We start from the raw sequence: 18,595 nt of genomic DNA, 5'->3' as shown, positions 1-18,595 counted from the left end.
TCTTCAATCGATAGGCCACCTGTTGAGCTGAAGCCAGTTGTAGGTTTTAACCCAGCCAAACATTCATAATGATGACATCTGTCATAGTAAAAGCTTCCAGCTTCAATTCCTACAACTAACAGAACAGAATGTTTTTCTATTCCCACTGCCAAGCTGAGGTCTACTGGATTATCTATTGATAGAGGGGAGCAAGAACAGCGATATTTTGTCAACTTTCAAGCAGGGTATCTTTAAATGGTCAGAATTTAAAGCAGGGCAAAATGTGAAGGTTGAGTATATTTTATTTACATGTTTAATGCATGATGGCACCTTATTCGATGGAATATGCACTGTAACATAATATTGCATGATAACACATACTTGCTGAAATAAGGATCAACTTGCCCATACAGAACATGGGGTGGCATGGTGGCTCAGTGGTTAACACTGCTGCGTCACAGTACCAGGGACCCAGGTTCGGCTGCGGCCTTGGGCGACTCTCTGTGGAGTTTGCACATTCTCGGGTGTCTGTGTGGGTTCCCTCTGGGTGCTCTGGTTTCCTCCCACAATCCAAAGATGTGCAGGTCAGGTGAATTGGCCATGCTAAATTACCCATAATGTCAGTGGTGAATATGGAGTAGGGGAATGGGTCTGGGTGGGTTACTCTCGGGAAAAAAAATGGAAAAGGTTTAGAGGAGATTTACCAGGATGTTACCTGGTCTGGAGGGAAGGTCTTATGAGGAAAGGCTGAGGGAGTTGAACCTGTTCTCAATGGCAAGAAGAAGGCTAAGAGGGGATTTGATAGAGACATACAAGATGATCAGAGGATTAGACAGGGTAGACAGTGAAAGTCTTTTTCCTAGGATGATGACGTCAGCTTGTTCGAGGGGGCATAACTACAAATTGAGGGGTGATAGATTGAAGACAGATGTCAGAGGCAGGTTCTTTACGCAGAGAGTGGTAAGTGCGTGGAATGCCCTACCTGCCAATGTAGTTAACTCAGCCACATTAGGGAGATTTAAACAATCCTTGGATAAGGACATGGATGATTTTGGGATAGTGTAGGGGCATGAGCTGAGAATAGTTCACAGGTTGGCGTAATATCGAAGGCCGAAGGGCCTGTTCTGTGCTGCGTTGTTCTATGTCCCAAAAATGAAACACTGCCTGAAAAACATTGTGGCATTATCATACAGCATCCACGTGTGATATTTGAACGTGCAAAAAACATTCTACATTGCCTTTCAAAATGTTCCCAACTCCTCTGCAAGCTTTCTCCAATAATCACACATCCTCTGAAGAGGGGCTGTTTAATCACATCACTTCAGCATCTGAAAACAGTGTGTGGGAAGAAATGCAAATTTCCTGTGATCCTTACAATAAGGACATTGACTTCAGAAGATTAGCTGGTGCTTTTTGTAATGAAGGGTCTTCCCAATTCTTTTAAAGCCAGACAAGAATGATCTGGGTATTTAACAGACCAATATTCATAAGTTTGAGTCAGGTGTCAAAAGGCCTTCAGAAATTTACAGGAGTACTAAGTAGTTGAGTACAAACACCAGTGTCCATGTTTCTCTTCTGGACTCTTTCCCTATCGAGAAACCAGATCTTTTTATATCTTTCTTGTACTCTTTCATGAGATGTGGGTATCACTGATTGGTTAACCATCCTCAATTTGCATTGACCTGAGTGTCTTGGCAGTCCATTTCATAAAGGGGGAAAGAGTGAACCGCAATATTGTTGCCTGGAGTCACATAGACAGCAAACTGAGTAAGGATAGCAGATTTCCTTCCCCAAAGGACATTAGCGATCCAAAAGTGTTACATGACAATCAATGATAGGTCCACAGCCAGCATGAAATAAATTAAAATCAAAGATGACCAGTTGCCATGGAGAAATTTGAATCCATGTCTGGAGAACATTAGCTTAAACCACTGGATTATTCAGCCAGTGACATTACACCTATATCAACATCACTGCAGTGACAAAACACCCATTTTTTAAAAAAAATATCTAAATAACAAAGGAGAACAAAACGAGGGAAGGAAATAACTCCAACTAATGTCGGCAGAGGAGATGATGCACTCTAGCTCTAGGTGTGATCATATATCTCAAAGTTCAGGTTGGACTTCAAGAATTTATTTTTCAAAGTTAACATTGACTGTCCTTCCCTCTGCTGTCAGATAATGCGCTCTCAACTCACTGGATGAAATGAAAACATCTTTTTCTCCCCTCTTTGATTCTTTCCCCCATCACCTTACCTTACCATGTGCTGGTCAATGACTTCTGCCAGTGAAAGTAGATTACAGAATAGTAACAGCGCAGGAGATTATCTGCCCATCATGTCTTCACTAGCCATCCAAATGAACATTCTGCTCTCTTATACCTGTTACCTTGTGCATTGCTGCTTTTCAAATAATTACCTAATGCCATCTTGAAGGCCTTCAGTAAACCTGCTTCCACCACACTTACAGACAGCCTGTGGGTTTTGTTTGTATGTTTTATTGGATCATAGAATCCCTACAGTGTGGAAACAGGCCCTTCGGCCCAGCTAGTCCACACCGACCCTCCGAAGAGCAACCCACCCAGACCCATTCCCCCTACGCTATATTTACCCTTGACTAATGCATCTAATCTACAACCCCTGAGTACTATGGGCAATTTAGCATGGCCAGTTCATCTAACCTGCACATCTTTGGACTGTGGGAGGAAACTGGAGCACCTGGAGGAAACCCACACAGACAAGGGGAGAATGTGCAAACACCACACAGACAGTCGCCTGAGGCTGGAATCGAACACGGGTCCCTGGCACTGAGAGTGTGGAAGTGCTAACCATTAAGCTACCGTGCAGCCAATTAGCAAAGTGGTGATGGAAATATTCCCCACAATGGAAACAAAACTGTATCCTAATTAATACAGAGGAGGTACTGTAAGCCAGGCTGTTCTCCAGTGGGTTAAAACCAGAAGCATTAAAAAGCAGCAGCTGGGAAATGTTCCTCCTCAGAAAATGCCCTCACACCTATTCTTGTATTATCAGCAAACTTGGATACATTACACTCTGCCCCTTCCTCCAAGTCATTAACATAGATAACAAAATACTATGGCACTGAAACAGAACCTTATGGCAGTCAACTAGTTGTGTCTCTCCATCCTGAAAAATGATGCATGAATCCCGAATCTCTGTCTTTCAGGTATTAACCAATCCTCTATTGACGCTAACTCAACTATCCCCCCTCAATATCGTGAGCTGTGATTGTGTGCAATGAACTGTTATGTCGAACCTTTTTGAATGCCCTCTGAAAATCCATATATCCTGCACAAATCCAAATACATCAACTCACTTGGTGTGGCTGGGTCCATAGAGGGCAAAGGGAGTGAGTGACAAGGCATGCGTTGTAAAGGATTATGGTTCAATGGCCTAACAGCATTTAAAGCAACTAGGACAAAGTACCAGAGAACAGAAGTGGGATTTCTAAGCAATCTGTGTCAGCACCTGCATATCTCCATGGCAACCTTCACATCTTCCTGGGGTCTGCGATCCTGAATCAATCCTGCCTACAATCACAGCCCCCACAAACGAAAATTGCATTTGATGGCACCCTTTATAGCTTAGAACATCTGCTGAGTCAGGAAATTTTCCGAATAGATCGACCCTTCTCCATAGTGAAGATCTGACTCCCTTCTCTGCAGCACATCGAAGCAAAATACAAAGATTTCTCTCTCTCTCTCTCTGTGCCACAGGTGATTCGGAAAATTTAAGTGGAAAATATGGAGCCAATGATTGAAATTTGGAAGTGAGTTTTCACCTGGGCTATCAGCTTGATTTGCATCTTTATTAGTTTCATGGAACATGGAGCAGTTTGAAATTGCCTGAACTCAATGTGAGAATTGCACCCTGTTCATTCATGTATTCTAACTATAATAAACTGGTTTGTTGGTTTGCAATCGTGCTGCGTTTTGCTCTAATACTTTTTCATTTTGTCTTCTGTCAAGCTAAAAGAAAGCACATGGCCATACGTGAAATGACAGCCATTCATACATCTAACGAGGATATTGTGTAATATTGGGCTGTTGTTAATTCACAGCATTGTGTGACATAGAGTAGCTCATTCAGCCCATCATGTCTCTGTTCACTCTTTGTGCTTTCTTAAGTCCCAATCCCCTAGTCTGACATGATCACTGATCTGTTGTGATCTCTTGGCTCTAAGATGGTAATAAAATGTGGCAAGGCTGTGATATACTGATGATTTGCCATCATCATACTGTGATAGTTTTGTTATCTTCATGCAGAAGGTTAAGACATGGCTCACAAAGTATTGAAGAATTCAATTCAGCACTTGATATACATATACTACAATCGCAGGCACTCACATGCCTGGACTCAGGCTAAATCATTAAGATATATTGAAGCTGGCTTCTCTCAGCATGTTATGCTGCAAGAGAACAAGATGGTGACTGAGAGCTTTATAATTAATCAACTGGAATATGAAACACCACTGCAACAAGCTGGATGTGAAAACAGACCTTCTGGATCAGAGTTTGGGACACCACCACTGTTTCCAAGAGCCTCTGAGCGTTTATATCACTCGGTCACATGTCATGACATGGTGATGATCAACTCTCTGCTGTGAGATACAACAGAACAGACCTATCCCAGTTGACATGGACTGTGGGTATCCGGGATCTCATATAATTTAACATCCATAGAGCTAAGATATTTCGTGGAGGATGAGGGGACCTGCTGCAGCATCAGAGCGACTGATCTGGGAGGTCAACTGTTGACTGTTTGGACAGTCTGTCTGTCTGTCCTCCCTGTGTCTGCGTGGGTTTCCTTCAGGGGCTCCGGTTTCCTTCCACAATCTGAAGATGCATAGATTTGGTGGATTGGTCATAGGAAATGCAGGGTTACAGGGATAGGGTGGGCTGGGTTCGGGGTGAGATGCTTTTCTAAGGGGCTGAGTGGACTTGATGGGCTGAATGGCCTGCTTCCACACTGTAGGGATTCTATGATTCTATGAACAGATATCAGGCTGATAGCTTCTCTTTTTTTAAACTTGAATTTTTTTGAAATTCCTGTTAGAAAATGATTAAGCAACTGAAATAGGCCATTTAGAGCTCTCAGTCAGACAATATAAGAGAAAATTTTCAATTATCTGCTTATTTCTATTATCTTTCAATATGCCTCCATTTTATATCAAAGAGACAACATGCCACTTTATTGCATTTACACGTTTTGATTAACTGAAATGTACAGAATTTGATGTAAATGATCCTTTGGTGAGACTAAAATAAACTGAGATACTCTTTCCTCTGTCCTGCCCAATATATCTCTTTCAACCAACTCTGTCAAAATATATTATCTGGTTATTTTCATGTTGCTGTTTGTAGGAGACTACTGCATGCTGGAAGCTTCCATGTTTTCAACATTACAATAATGATTACTGCTCAAACATTATTTCATGAAGTGTTTTGGAATATGTCATGAGTTGGTGATAGACATTATCAAAATCGTAAATTCTTTTTTTCTGTCTAGTAGAGTGACTGCATCACATAAAGCCTGCTGAATTTATAATCATGGATCACCACTTTTTAAGGCAGAAGAGTGAGCAGTTAGATGTAGAGGTTTAAGTCTTAGATACTGACTAGATAGCCTCACACTCTGAGACTGATAAGACCATCAGAATTAAGAACAGGAGTAGGCCATTCAGCCCCTCAAGCATGCTCCATCATTCAATAGGGTTGTGGCTGATCCAACATTCCTGAAGACTACTTTCCTCCTCATTCCACCCACCCTTGGATTTCACGAGTGATCAAGAATCTACCTGTCTCAGCCTCAAGTTCACACAAGGACTCTGCCCCCACAGCTCTCTGATTACTACGTGCCCAAAAGCTCATCTGTGCATCCTATTGAACATAGCAAGAATACAATAGGGGTTAAGAGCATGGTGCTGGAAAAACACAGCAGGAGAATCTGACGCGCATGAGAATCGACGTTTCAGGCAATAGCTCTTCATCAGGGCTTATGTCTGAAACGTCGATTCCCGGCTTCTCAGATGTTGCCTGACCTGCTGTACTTTTCCAGCACCACACTCTCGACTCTGATCTCCAGCATCAGCAGTCCTCACTTTCGTCATACAATAGGGGTTCTGTGGCAGAGTGGCAATGCTCCTAACTATTGGCCAGGAGGTTCCAGGTTCAAGTCCCACCTTATCCAGAGGTTTGTAATAACCTCTCTGAACAGATTGATTAGAAAAATTGTTTTTTTAAAATCGCGAATGTTTTCATCTCTATAATACAAAATACTCAAGGTAAGAAGATAATAGGAATATGCCTTACGCGCTCCCCCCCACCGCACCGTACATTATGATATATTATGTGTCAACTATATTTTTGGGAATCATAACAGAGCAAATATCAAATGCATATTACTTGTGTATGCTTTCTGCTTGGAAAAGTCACAGAATTGCAATGAGTATGATAAGAAAACTAATAACCAATGCACACAAGCCATACAAAGGAGCACTTCAGAGTGCTTGTAATCCAAATGGCATTTGGGAGGTAGAGTTAATTTGAAGTTATTAGTCTGAGAATTAATTTGATGTGAAAAATATCGACCGATACTGACATGGTGCAGTAGGCAATAAGGAGTATAAACAGAACTTTGAAGTGAATGCAACATTTTATCCACTCTTGTCTCTCTAATAAGAAATATTCCTTTGTATAGTTAAGAATGGTAACTTGGTGCAGTGTTTTACAGCTGAACATAGGTTTATCACAAAATTATTAAGGGTTTTCATTCCTTGTTCAATACAATTTTAAATAACACTATTCAGAATCATTTCCTATTTGCAATGATTTGCACTAACCAGTTTCTCAGCAATTAAATATTTTTTTGAAATCTATGAAACTGCCAAAAATGTGCCTACTATTGCAATTGCCTCTGTGAAAATGAACAAAATGGCAAAAACCTTCCCAAATCAGCACAAACCATCAAATCTTGCAATTCTTACGGGCAGGGTTTGATCAGGGAAAACTGAATTTTAAACCAACATAGAAGATAATGAAAAATGTAAGTTGTTTAAGACTCACTGCTCTGCTCTGCAAATATATTGAGTTTCCTTCAAATACGTAGAACACTCACTGATCCCATTATGCTGGCATAGCTCTTTCTGCCTGCATTGTGCTGATATTACTTATTAGGACACTGCTTTTAGATCAGCCTTATTTTATTAATTTATTTGTGGGATGTCAGTATCACTGTCTGGGTCCCTAGTTGCCCTCGAGATGGTGGTGGTTAGGTGCCTTCTTAAACTGCTGCAGTCCATGTGACCCACAATGCCGTTCGGAATTCCAAGATATCGGCCCAGCAACAGTGATAGGTTTCCAAGTCAGGATGGTGAGTGGCTTGGAGGGGAACTTGCTGGTGGAGTTATTCCCATGTATCTGTTGCCCTTGTCCTTCTAGATGGAAGTGGTCATAGGTTTGGAAGGTGCTGTTTGATAATCTTTGATGAATTTCTACATCATCTGCATCTTGTAGATAGCACCCACTGCTGTACTGAGCATTGGTAATGGAGGCAGTGGATGTTTGCAGATGTGGTGCCAATCAAGTGGGCTGCTTTGTCCTGGATGGTGTCAAGCTTCTTGAAGGTTGTTGGAGATGCACCCATCCAGTTACCTAGTATGACGTTTCTTCAGAGCTACAAGTGAATGTCTTCAAAACTGAACCTAACTTTAACTTTGTTTCTCTCTCGACAGATGCCACCAGACCCGATAAGTTTCTCTAGCATTCGCTGCGTTTGTTTCAGATTGTCAGGATCTGTAGTATTTTGCTTTGATTTGACTGGCTGGCTAGACTAGTTAAGAGTCAACCACATTGCTGTGGATCTGGATAGATCAAGTAAGGACAGAAGGAAACGGCCTTCCTAAAGAACATTAATGAACCAGCTGGCTTATTTCTCCAACTCATGATCATTGGACATTTCAAATTCCAGAGTTTTACTGAATTTAAATTCCACCACATCCTCAGAACATTCTGGAGATTATGAATACAGCAACAATACCACTAGGCCATCATCTCCTATTGATTGTTGGTAGGATAAGGAAGATGTTTTGACATAATTTGTGCAATATTTCTGCATTTGCACTAAATTTTAGTTCCAAAGAACATAGCCACTGTTAGAATGGAGAGAGTGAAAACTAACAAGAGATTTTAAATAATAGATTCTCAAAATCATAATTTGATTAGATTACCTTACAGTGTGGAAACAAGCCCTTCGGCCCAACAAGTCCACACCAACCCTCCGAAGACCAACTCACCCAGACCCATTCCCCTACATTTACCGCTTCACCTAACACTATGGGCAATTTAGCATGGCCAATTCACCTAACCTGCACATCTTTGGACTGTGGGAGGAAACCGGAGCACCCAGAGGAAATCCACGCAGACACGAGGAACCCACGCAGTTGCCCGAGGTGGGAATTGAACCTGGGTCTCTGGTGCCATGAGGCAGCAGAGCTAACCACTGTGCCACTGCACCACGATCATCATCATTAAAACAAAGAAATAGGCTTTTGCCCGAATAAATTTCAAATTTATTTACCCTCCAATATTTTGAAGTGCAGTTTTTTGTTCTTTTATTTATTACTTAGTTGTCAAGCCTTAATTTTAAAAAAACTGTACTTGATTCATTCTTTTGTTTCAGACAATTCATAGCTTGAAAAGCAGAATATGAAAATGGAAATATATTCAAAAAACAACCTAATTTAATTAAGACGTGCCTTGTCTCATATCCCAAATGGGAAAAGAGGCTTCCTTAATGAAAGTTGCACAGACTTTGGGTTCAATAATAATTCCATGCAAAAGACTGGCGTTTGAATCTGCCACAATTGACCTCAACATCCTGACATGTTAGTGTGTCAACTGATTGAAGGTACAATTTATCTTTGTCAGATGTTCAACAGTTTCTGCATTGGTAACATAACTTTTCAGAGATGAAGGTAATGTCAGCTTGTTCAAAAAAAATCCTTTCAAAAGCATGCAGCATTCCCACAGCCAAGGGTGCTTAGCCTCACTTTTATCATCATAAAAGTCACAGGTGAGAATTTAAAATGCATGCTGCTCAATTTATTGATGAAAGTTGTCATCAAGGATTTAAGTACTCTTTGGAAAGTCAAACTGCGCTGTTAATGTGTAGAGTGTGGCATAAGTTGGCAAAGGTTGCTGCAAAACCCAAGGCAGCCACATCAGTACAAAAGAATTCAGTCTTCGCTGTGAAGGCAATGAAATCTGTCCATTGAATACCACACTCAGTACTTTACTTCAGTAATCACTTTTGAGTTATGTTAGAGAAGATAGATAGTGACAACGGCGAAAGCATGGAAACAGACTGAGAATCCTGAATAAAGCAGAGCTCTATCTGTCACAACTCACCAACCTTCATGTCTCAGAAATCATAAATCCACCTTGTGATGGAATATTACTATCTCAAGTGGCAGAAAGGAATAATCTTAATCTTACTTGGTAAAAAGCTATTTAAACTGAAGATGATTTTCAGAAAGACAGAGTTCATACTCTACAGCACTGAATAACGGTGACAGGACTGTCACTTTTGAAAAACAGACGAGAACAGAGGTAATACAATGATAGCTGGCTCAGAAGCTTGATGGCCATATTCAACAGCTTGAATAGATGCACCTCAACATTCCATAACATAAATGCCCACAAACAATACCCTTATCAACATTTAACATGACTTGTCTGTCCAGGTAATTCTCCCAGACAATATCCTCATTTGAAACGTGGCCTACAATTTCTTCCCTGGATGAGATCCAGAAGTTCCGCACAAAATTTTGTGCAAAGTCACAACCACTTTGTCAATGTGAAGGTATGCTCGTCTATGTACCTTTATCCAAACTGCCCCAGCTTTGACTCATTTGGGTCTGAAACTCTCCTTAATGCTTGCAATACCTCTAGCCTTGCCTGTTCCCTGTTATGTATTTATCTGAAAAGGTTAATGCTTGATTGAGAGCGTTAAGCACAACCTATTGTGACTATGTCATGAGCATTTTGTAATGGAATAAAATCAGATCCAATGATAGACAGCCTAGATACTTTCAATTAGCTTTGTACTCATGGAGAGTCGTGTGCTGCAGTGATAATGTGAGCCAGAAGACCTGAATTCATGTCCTTACTGTTCCAGAGGTGCATAATGACCCATCTGATCAGGTTGAATAATAATAAAGGGATCTTTACAGTAAAGGGGGATCCTGTGGCGTTATGATAGTGTCGTTATCCCTGAGCCACAAACCTGGGTTCGAGTTCCACCTACCCTGGGGATGTGTCACAACAAGTCTGATTAAAATATATACAGCCTTTTCTTATCACCTGTAAAAAGTTGCAGAGATGCAACAAATGACATGTTGTTTACACTGCAAGACTCTTCTTGATAGGCCAAAAGATGGCTACCCGTGCACAACCTAGACCATACAGGCACCTAAAAAATCCAAATACAAAGAAGATACAGATTGCAGGACAGACAACGTGTGATCACTGTGGGTTCTGAAGATTGAATTTAGCAGCTCCAGTCCCAATGAGGTAAATATATTGGTAACCCTGAAGACTCCAAGCAAAACAGATATTGTTGATAGCTGAGAACAGCAAACTCCAAGAATACAAAATACCCACAGTGTGGACACAGGCCAATTGATGCAGCAAGTCCACTAACCCTCTGAAGAGCATCCCACCTCGACACATCCCTCTACCTTATCCTTGTAACTCTGTATTTCCTATGGCTAACACACCTAACCTAAACACCCCTGAACACTATGGGTAATTTAGCTTGGCCAATCCACCTCACCCGCACATCTTTGGACTATGGGAGGAGATCAGAGCACCCAGTAGAAACCCATGCTGACACAGGGAGAACATACAAACTTGACACAGATAGTTGCCCGAGGCTGGAATTGAACCCGGGTCCCTAACACTGTGAGGCAGCAATGTTAAATGCTGAGTCACCATGTCACCCAATATGTTGGGGAAACATTGAGGAATACTTCAAAGAACAACAGAAATCACCTCACAAGAAGTGGGCTGGAGCATAAGATATCCACTGTGTCAAGGCTGAGGCATAGGCCTCATCACGAGGTGGTGGTCTGTGGAAAGGTCCCAAGTCAGAGATCAGCCAATAATGTTCGCGTGCATAGGTTTAAGATGAGAGGGGAAAAATATAAAATGGACTTGAGGGAGGCTGATACGATTACAACATTTAAAAGGCATCTGGATGGGTTCATGAATAGGAAGGGCTTAGAAGGAAATGGACTAGATGCTGCCAAATGCCAGCGCACCTTTTGTGAGGTGATTTCTGTGGTTCTTTGAAGTATTCCTCAATGTTTCCCTAAAATATTGGGTGACATGATGCTCAGCAGTTAACACTGCTTCCTCACAGCATGAGGGAACCTGAGTTCGATTCCAACCTCAAGCTGGAATTTGTGGAGTTTGTATGTTCTGCTTGTGTCTGCATGGGTTTCAGCCAGGTGCTCCAGTTTCCTCCCACAGTCCAAAGATGTGCAGGTTAGGTGGATTGGCCATGCTAAGTTGTCCATAGATCAGATTGAGATGTCAGGTCAGTGTGGACATGTTGGATGGGAGGTCTGTTCCTGTGCTGTATGACTCTAAATGAACAGCGAAGATTGCTCAAACTAAAAATCCCTGGTCCAAAGGGGGAAACTGTAAATGATGCAATAACTCCGGCTGAAAGATAATTTGAAAAATAACATATAGCTAAGATTGGACAACCCCTCTGTATGTGGATGCTACATGACATAGCTATGAAAAACAAACAAAGATGGCCAAGTTGAAATCTCACACAATGCAGGGGTCAACAGCCAGGAAATTTATGAATCCAGTCATTTAAAAGCAGTTAAGTGTCTGGGTAATGGAAAGAAGTGAGGATCCTGGTTCACATCAAAAAGAAAATTCAACAGATTCCCTTTTTTTGCTGAAAGACAGAAAAATCCCTTTTACATCCAAGAGAAGTGTGGAAACCTGGATTTCAACATCCATTTAAGCTCAAAGCATGAGTAAATCCTTCCACTGAGCAGTAGGAAGCTGGTTCATCTGTGAAAGAAAAATCTTTAAAAAAGAAAAACAAATTCTAATTAAAAGGCCATGGCACAGTATTGCCGAGAAGATTCAATTTCAGGGATTGGCCAACGGGATCATAATTGGATACCATGGAAAAATAATTCTTGAGGTGCAGAGTAGGTTTTAAACTGGATTATAACACAGAAACATAGCATGTAAATACATCTCATCACTATGAAAGTGGTAAAAGAAGCAACGACCATATTGGAAGAGGTTCGGAAAGCCTTTGACAATTAGTTCAAAATCAGAAGAACTAACAGGACCAAGAGTTAACAAAAGAATACAGCATCCAGGGGAATCCACAGATACTTTGTGAATTATCTCTCCAGACTATTAGAGAGATGCAACTACAGTGATAGAATTGTTGGAAGCATTACTGATGAATCTTTATTATATTTATTCTAGTCTAAAGAAGACCTGACTCTGGAGTTAGCCATTCAGATGGTGAGTGAAGCAGAGGTCTGGAAGATCATAGATCAATCCTAGGGGAGAAGATCAAACTTGACATGGGAGATCTTTGGAATCTATTAAATTCTTATGGTAACAATCCCCATAGGACATACATGAAAAACCAATACAAGCGGTAGGACAGACATAGGCATTAAAAGTCTTTACCAATGCTGTAAAGTAAAGCAAGAGGCACATACAGCACCCAGCTGCTAAATACAAGGGTTCTTTTTATCGTAAAACAAATACTTGCAAAAAAATGCTGCAACAGACACAGCCAGAGGAAAAAAACAGACACTAAAGAAAAAAAGGAACAAAGAGGTGAACAAAGAAGAATAGACTCCAAAAGCAGACAAACCCAATGTGTTTCCAGGGGAAACCTACATTAAACATATGAATAAGTGAACATTCAGCCGATGGGCAACTGAAATCACAAGTTTGACGTGGGGACAAAAATCACAATACTGTCAGTCATCTTGGTGGACTATTTGTGGTTGACGAAAATTCAACTATCTCACGTGGGAGTATCACACGTATGGCTAAGGTTATGCTGTAGTTAAGTCTCCAATATGGGCAATACCAAACATTAAAAAAAATCTTTATTGACTTCACAACCAGGAACTGTCACTCCTGAGTAGAAAGGCATGTATTGACTTCAACCTCATTCAAAAGCTAAAAGTAGTTAAACAATAAAAGACTAAGGACCAATTGGGCAAAGCATAAGAGTCAAGGAACAACCAGAAAAATATTTTACAAGAAACATCGACTGGGACTGCCATAATGTTAAAGGTTTAGATGGAGAGGAATTTCTTATATGCGTACAAGACAATCTTCTGATTCAGTATGTGGATGTACCTACTAGGGAAGGTGCAAACTTGATCTACTCTTGGGAAATAAGGCTGGGTAGGTGACTGAGGTGTCAGTGGGGGAGCGTCCACCACTTCCTCTAGCAGCTCATTCCATATACACACCACCCTCTGCATGAAAACATTGCCCCTTCGGTATCTTTTATATCTTTCCCCTCTCACCCTAAACCTATGCCCTCTAGTCTTAGACTCCTCCACCCTGGGAAAATGACCTTGACAATTCACCCTATCCATGCCCCTCATGATTTTATAAACCTCTATAAAGTCACCCCTCAGCCTCTGACACTCCAGGGAAAATAGCCCCAGCCTTTTCAGCCTCTCCCTATACCTCAAACCTTCCAAACCCTCTTGTGATTATTTTGTGAACTTTTTCAAGTTTAACAACATTTTTACTATAGCAGGGAGATCAGAACTGAACACTGTTTCAAAAGTGGCCTAACCAATGGCCTGTACAGCCACAACATGACATCCTAACTCCTATACTCAATGCACTTACCAATAAAGGTAAGCATACCAAACATCTTTTTCACTACCCTACCCACCTGTGACTCCATCTTCAAGGCCAAACAAATTAACCAGTTGAAATAAAAAATAAAAAATCTGCCTACAAACACAAAATGAAGTTGTGGTGCACACAACTCCATGGAAGATGACACACGGAATAGAGAAGTAATGTCTGAAAATCCAAAATTCCATGGCTGGTTTGAGGTGGAACAACCATTTTGGTGGAGAACAATGGGATGGTCTTCTTAGGTAGAGATTAAAATACAATGGTTTGATTTCTCCCCGAAACACATGCATCCCAGTTTGGCAAGTATTTATTTATTTTTTAATCAACCTCTTCAAAGACGTTATCATAGAATCCCTACTGTGGAAACAGGCCATTAGAGCTAACAAGTCCAAAGAGTAACCCACCCAGACGCATTCCCTCACCCTACCCTATTACCCTATGTTTACCCCTGAATAATGCCCCGAACTTACATATTCCTGGACACTATGGGCAATTTAGCATGGCCAGTTACCTGACCTGCACATCTTTGGATTGTGAAAGGAAACTGGAGCACCCAGAGGAAACTCACACAGACACAGGGAGAAGGGGCAAACTCCACACAGACAGTCACCCAAGGCAGGAATTGAACCCAGGTCCCTGGTGCTGTGAGGCAGCAGTGTTAACCACTGAGAAACCGTGTTGCCCCCTTTTGTTTATAATTTCACTCAGGCTTCTATTCATAGAATCATGGAATCCCTACAGTGTGGAAACAGGCCACTTCTAGAGCTGGCGGGACTTGAACTATGTTTCCTGGCTCAGAGTTGGACCACTAACATGGCACCCTCCCTGGCGAGTATTTAACACTGAATTCCAGAAGTGAGAAATCCCTACTCTCCCATTTCAGCTTGCTCAATAAAATAATTAAACAATAGTAGTGAAATCAATCGAGTATATTTGTTCCTTACAATCATTCAGAGTTGTTGGAGCTGATGGTACATTACAATGCTTCATTCCGTGTCATGTAAAGGGAACAGTAACATTTGAAGCCAGTGGCTAAAACGAGTTAATGATCAGCGTTCGGCAGGATTAGCCGATGGCTTAAACCAAATGGGAACATTCACGAGTACTAATGGAAAATCAAAAACCTGCCAGTTAAAGTTGAATGTCAAAACAGAACAGTATTTATTAAGGTCACACATCAGTTTGTTAAAAAGTGAAGGACAATCACTTCACATTGGTTTTCTCTAATCAGGATCCTGATTGTACAAGTTCCTGTCAACTTGAGGACCTCACGCCTAAGCATCATGATAGAGCAACTTGCACCAAGTTGTTAGCATTGTAAAAACGACACAGAGTTTAATACGCTACTGCCTTAACAACAGGTGACACAGTAGCAATGTCACTTGATTGGTAACCTAGAGGCTAATGCTCTGGGAATACAAATTCAAATCCCATCACAGCATCTGATGGAATTTAAATTACGTTAATAAATCTGGGATCTAGCAGTAGTCTCAGTAATGGTGTCCTTAAGCTATCATTGATTGCTGTAAAAACTCACCTGGTTCACTAATGACTACCAACCTTCAGCACTCTGGCTTGCATTTAATTCCAGAACCACATAAAATATGGCTGAAATTAACTCCTTTCTGAAATGGTCTAGCAAGCCACACAATTCAAGAGTGATTCTGAATGAGCTGGTCTTGCCAGCGCTGTCCACATCCCAATTAAAAATAAGAATGATTGTGCTTAAAAAAAAACACTTCATGTTATTTTAGCAATGCCAGACAGAGGGGCAAGATTGAAAAGTGTGGAGCTGGAAAGTGCACAAAAGCGCGAATGCCCGAAACATTTACTCTCCTGCTCCTCGGATGCTGCCTGACCTGCTGTGCTTTTCCAGTTCCACACTTAATGACTCTGATCTCCAGAATGTGCGGTCCTCGCTTTCCCTCAATGCTAGGGTGATCTGCCAAAAGCCTGTGTCTGGCATGGACATTACATGGGTGTGTTTGGGCAACTGCAGGGGTCCACTGAGGTACTGGCTAACTCACAGAAGGCAGAGATTGAGGATAAATGTTTTCTTTCTATGGATGACGATATAAAACTGGTGGGGTGCCACTAGGTTCAGTCCTTGGGCCCCCAACTATTTACAATCTATGTTAATGACTTGGATGCAGGGATAGAGAATATGGGAGCCAAATTTGCATTTGACACTAAAATAGGTGAGAAAATAGGTTACAATAAAGAAATAAAAAATATATAAATGAGTATGTGTAGATAGGCGAGTTGGCCAAAATTTGGTAGATGGAGTTAACGTGGATAAGTGTCAGGTTAACCATTTTGTTCAGAGGAATAGAAAGGCAACTTATTATCTGCATGAATCACAGGAAATTTCGGGACCCACAGGTAATAAGGCAGACAAATGGAATTTTGACATTTATTGCAAAAGGATTAGAGCAATAACATTGAAGAAGAGCTGCACAAGACATTAGTGAGACCGCACTTGGAGTACTGTATACAGTTTTGGTCCCCTGACTTGAGGGGGGATGTGGTTGTATTGGAGACAGTTCACAGAAGGTTCACTAGATTGATTCCAGATTTGACAGGTTTGTCTTATGAAGAGAGATTGACCAGTTGAGACTGTACTCTCTGGAATTTAGAAGCATGAGTTGAGATCGAATTGAGGTCATTAAGATGTGAAAGGGGAATGAGCTGGAAAGGCTACTTCTTCTTGTGGGGCAATCTAGAATGAGAGGTCATAGTTTTAGCATAAGGGACAGCAAATTTCAAGCACGGATGAGGAGGAATTACTTCTCTCAAAGGGTCATGAATTTGTGAAATTTACTACCCCAGAATATGGGACACTGAGTAAATTTAAGGAGCAGATAGACAATTTTAAAATTATTAGATTAGATTAGATTAGATTACTTACAGTGTGGAAACAGGCCCTTCGGCCCTACAAGTCCACACCGACCCGCCGAAGCGCAACCCACCCATACCCCTACATTTACCCCTTACCTAACACTACAGGCAATTTAGCATGGCCAATTCACCTGCACATCTTTGGACTGTGGGAGGAAACCGGAGCACCCGGAGGAAACCCACGCAGACACGGGGAGAATGTGCAATCTCCACACAGTCAGTCGCCTGAGGTGGGAATTGAACGCGGGTCTCTGACGCTGCGAGGCAGCAGTGCTAACCACTGTACCACCGTGCCGCCCACATTAATGAACAGCGAGTAGGAAAGTGGAGTTGAGGCTGAGAAGAGATTAGCCACGATGGTATTAAATGGTGGAACAGGCTGGAGGGACTGAATGGCCTCCTCTGCTCTTAGTTCTTATGTCCTTTCATTGTTAGTTGACAGCTCATGCTGAAATCCATAAGAACTATAAAACACCAAACTGAATGCGAAGGATTGCGGCTTTGAAAAGAGCAGCTCCAACTGGATTAATGAGGAAAAAGTGCCAAGTAAATTGAATCAGTGGATACTTCAGCCTTGAATCAGAGTTCGATATTATCAAATACTATTACCTTCCAGCTGCACCCTACACTTCCACTTTTGTCAGATTCACACATTTTCCTCTTCCTGAACCTGAAAACAAAACCATTCTTGACTTTAAGTGTAAGAGTCCAATTCTTCCATCTGCGTCTGGGTACAAATGATCTTTGTGTGAAGGCAAAATCAGACTGCCTCATAGTCTGTACTCACTTCTTCTCACTTAGTACGGGAAGGTCAAAACCAAATGACAGACTGCATTCACTCAAAGTAGATCTTAGCAGCACATGAAGCTGGCTTATTGTCTCTTTAAAACACCCACACTTATTATTTATTTGCAACTGAGGTGTAACAGCTGCCAATCTACAGCACACACTTCCATTGGCGAATACAGGGAACTGTCAAACCTGCCTGACAAATTAAGAATGAGAGGGGCATTTTTATTTTGAGGACAGTCATGCACTCAACAATACAGCAGATTGATGCTGAATTTTTAATCGAATTTCATGGGTGAAGATGGGAAGCTAATTTCTTTTTTCTCGAAATGCTCACTGATCTTTTCAAGCATTTCTTTTCAAGTATGTCTCCAACCTTTACTCATTTTTTTGAATTTGCCGATGTATCTGCTTGCCATTATGTTTTTTTAAAAATTGACGATACTTCCATCATTTTCTCAAGGAACAGTAATTCAAACATCAATTTAACATTTAACATTCAATCCCAGCTCTCTTGATGGAGAAAAAAAACTACATTATCATGACCCAGCCAATACAATTAATCTTGCTGATTTTATTTTCATGAAGACATATTGTTGTCAGCTGCTGTTTGCCTAATGTGCATTCACAAGAACACCTCAGAAAATCAGGCAATTTTCCTGAACTACATCTATATTCTAAAAGCTTTCTCCCACCCAAAGCTTTATTCATTCATGGATTAGGGTGTCGCTGGCTAGGCCAGCATTTATTGCCCAAACGGCAGTTCAGTGTCAACCATGTTGCTGTAGGTCTGGAGTCACCTCTAGGTCAGACCAGGTAAAGATGGCAGTTTCCTTCCCTATAGGACATTAGTGAATCAGGTGGGCTTTTTCCTGACAATTGATTTGTGATCATCATTCAAGGAGGAAACCCACACAGACACAGGGAGAACGTGCAAAATCCACACAGGCAGTCACTGGAATTG

General features: G+C 41.3%; 1 protein-coding gene across 1 annotated transcript in view; it reads right to left on the bottom strand.

Annotated features, from left to right (window-relative positions):
• Positions 1-18,595, bottom strand: part of il1rapl2 (interleukin 1 receptor accessory protein-like 2) — a 1,049,350-nt gene that overhangs the window by 353,582 nt on the left and 677,173 nt on the right. The window lies entirely within an intron of this gene.

Source organism: Chiloscyllium plagiosum, unplaced genomic scaffold, assembly GCF_037043375.1.
Source record: "Chiloscyllium plagiosum isolate Xiang-an unplaced genomic scaffold, Cpla_swu_hap1 HiC_scaffold_11, whole genome shotgun sequence".
In the NCBI taxonomy this organism is placed as follows: Eukaryota; Metazoa; Chordata; class Chondrichthyes; order Orectolobiformes; family Hemiscylliidae; genus Chiloscyllium; species Chiloscyllium plagiosum.
This window is presented reverse-complemented; position numbering and strand designations above follow the sequence as displayed.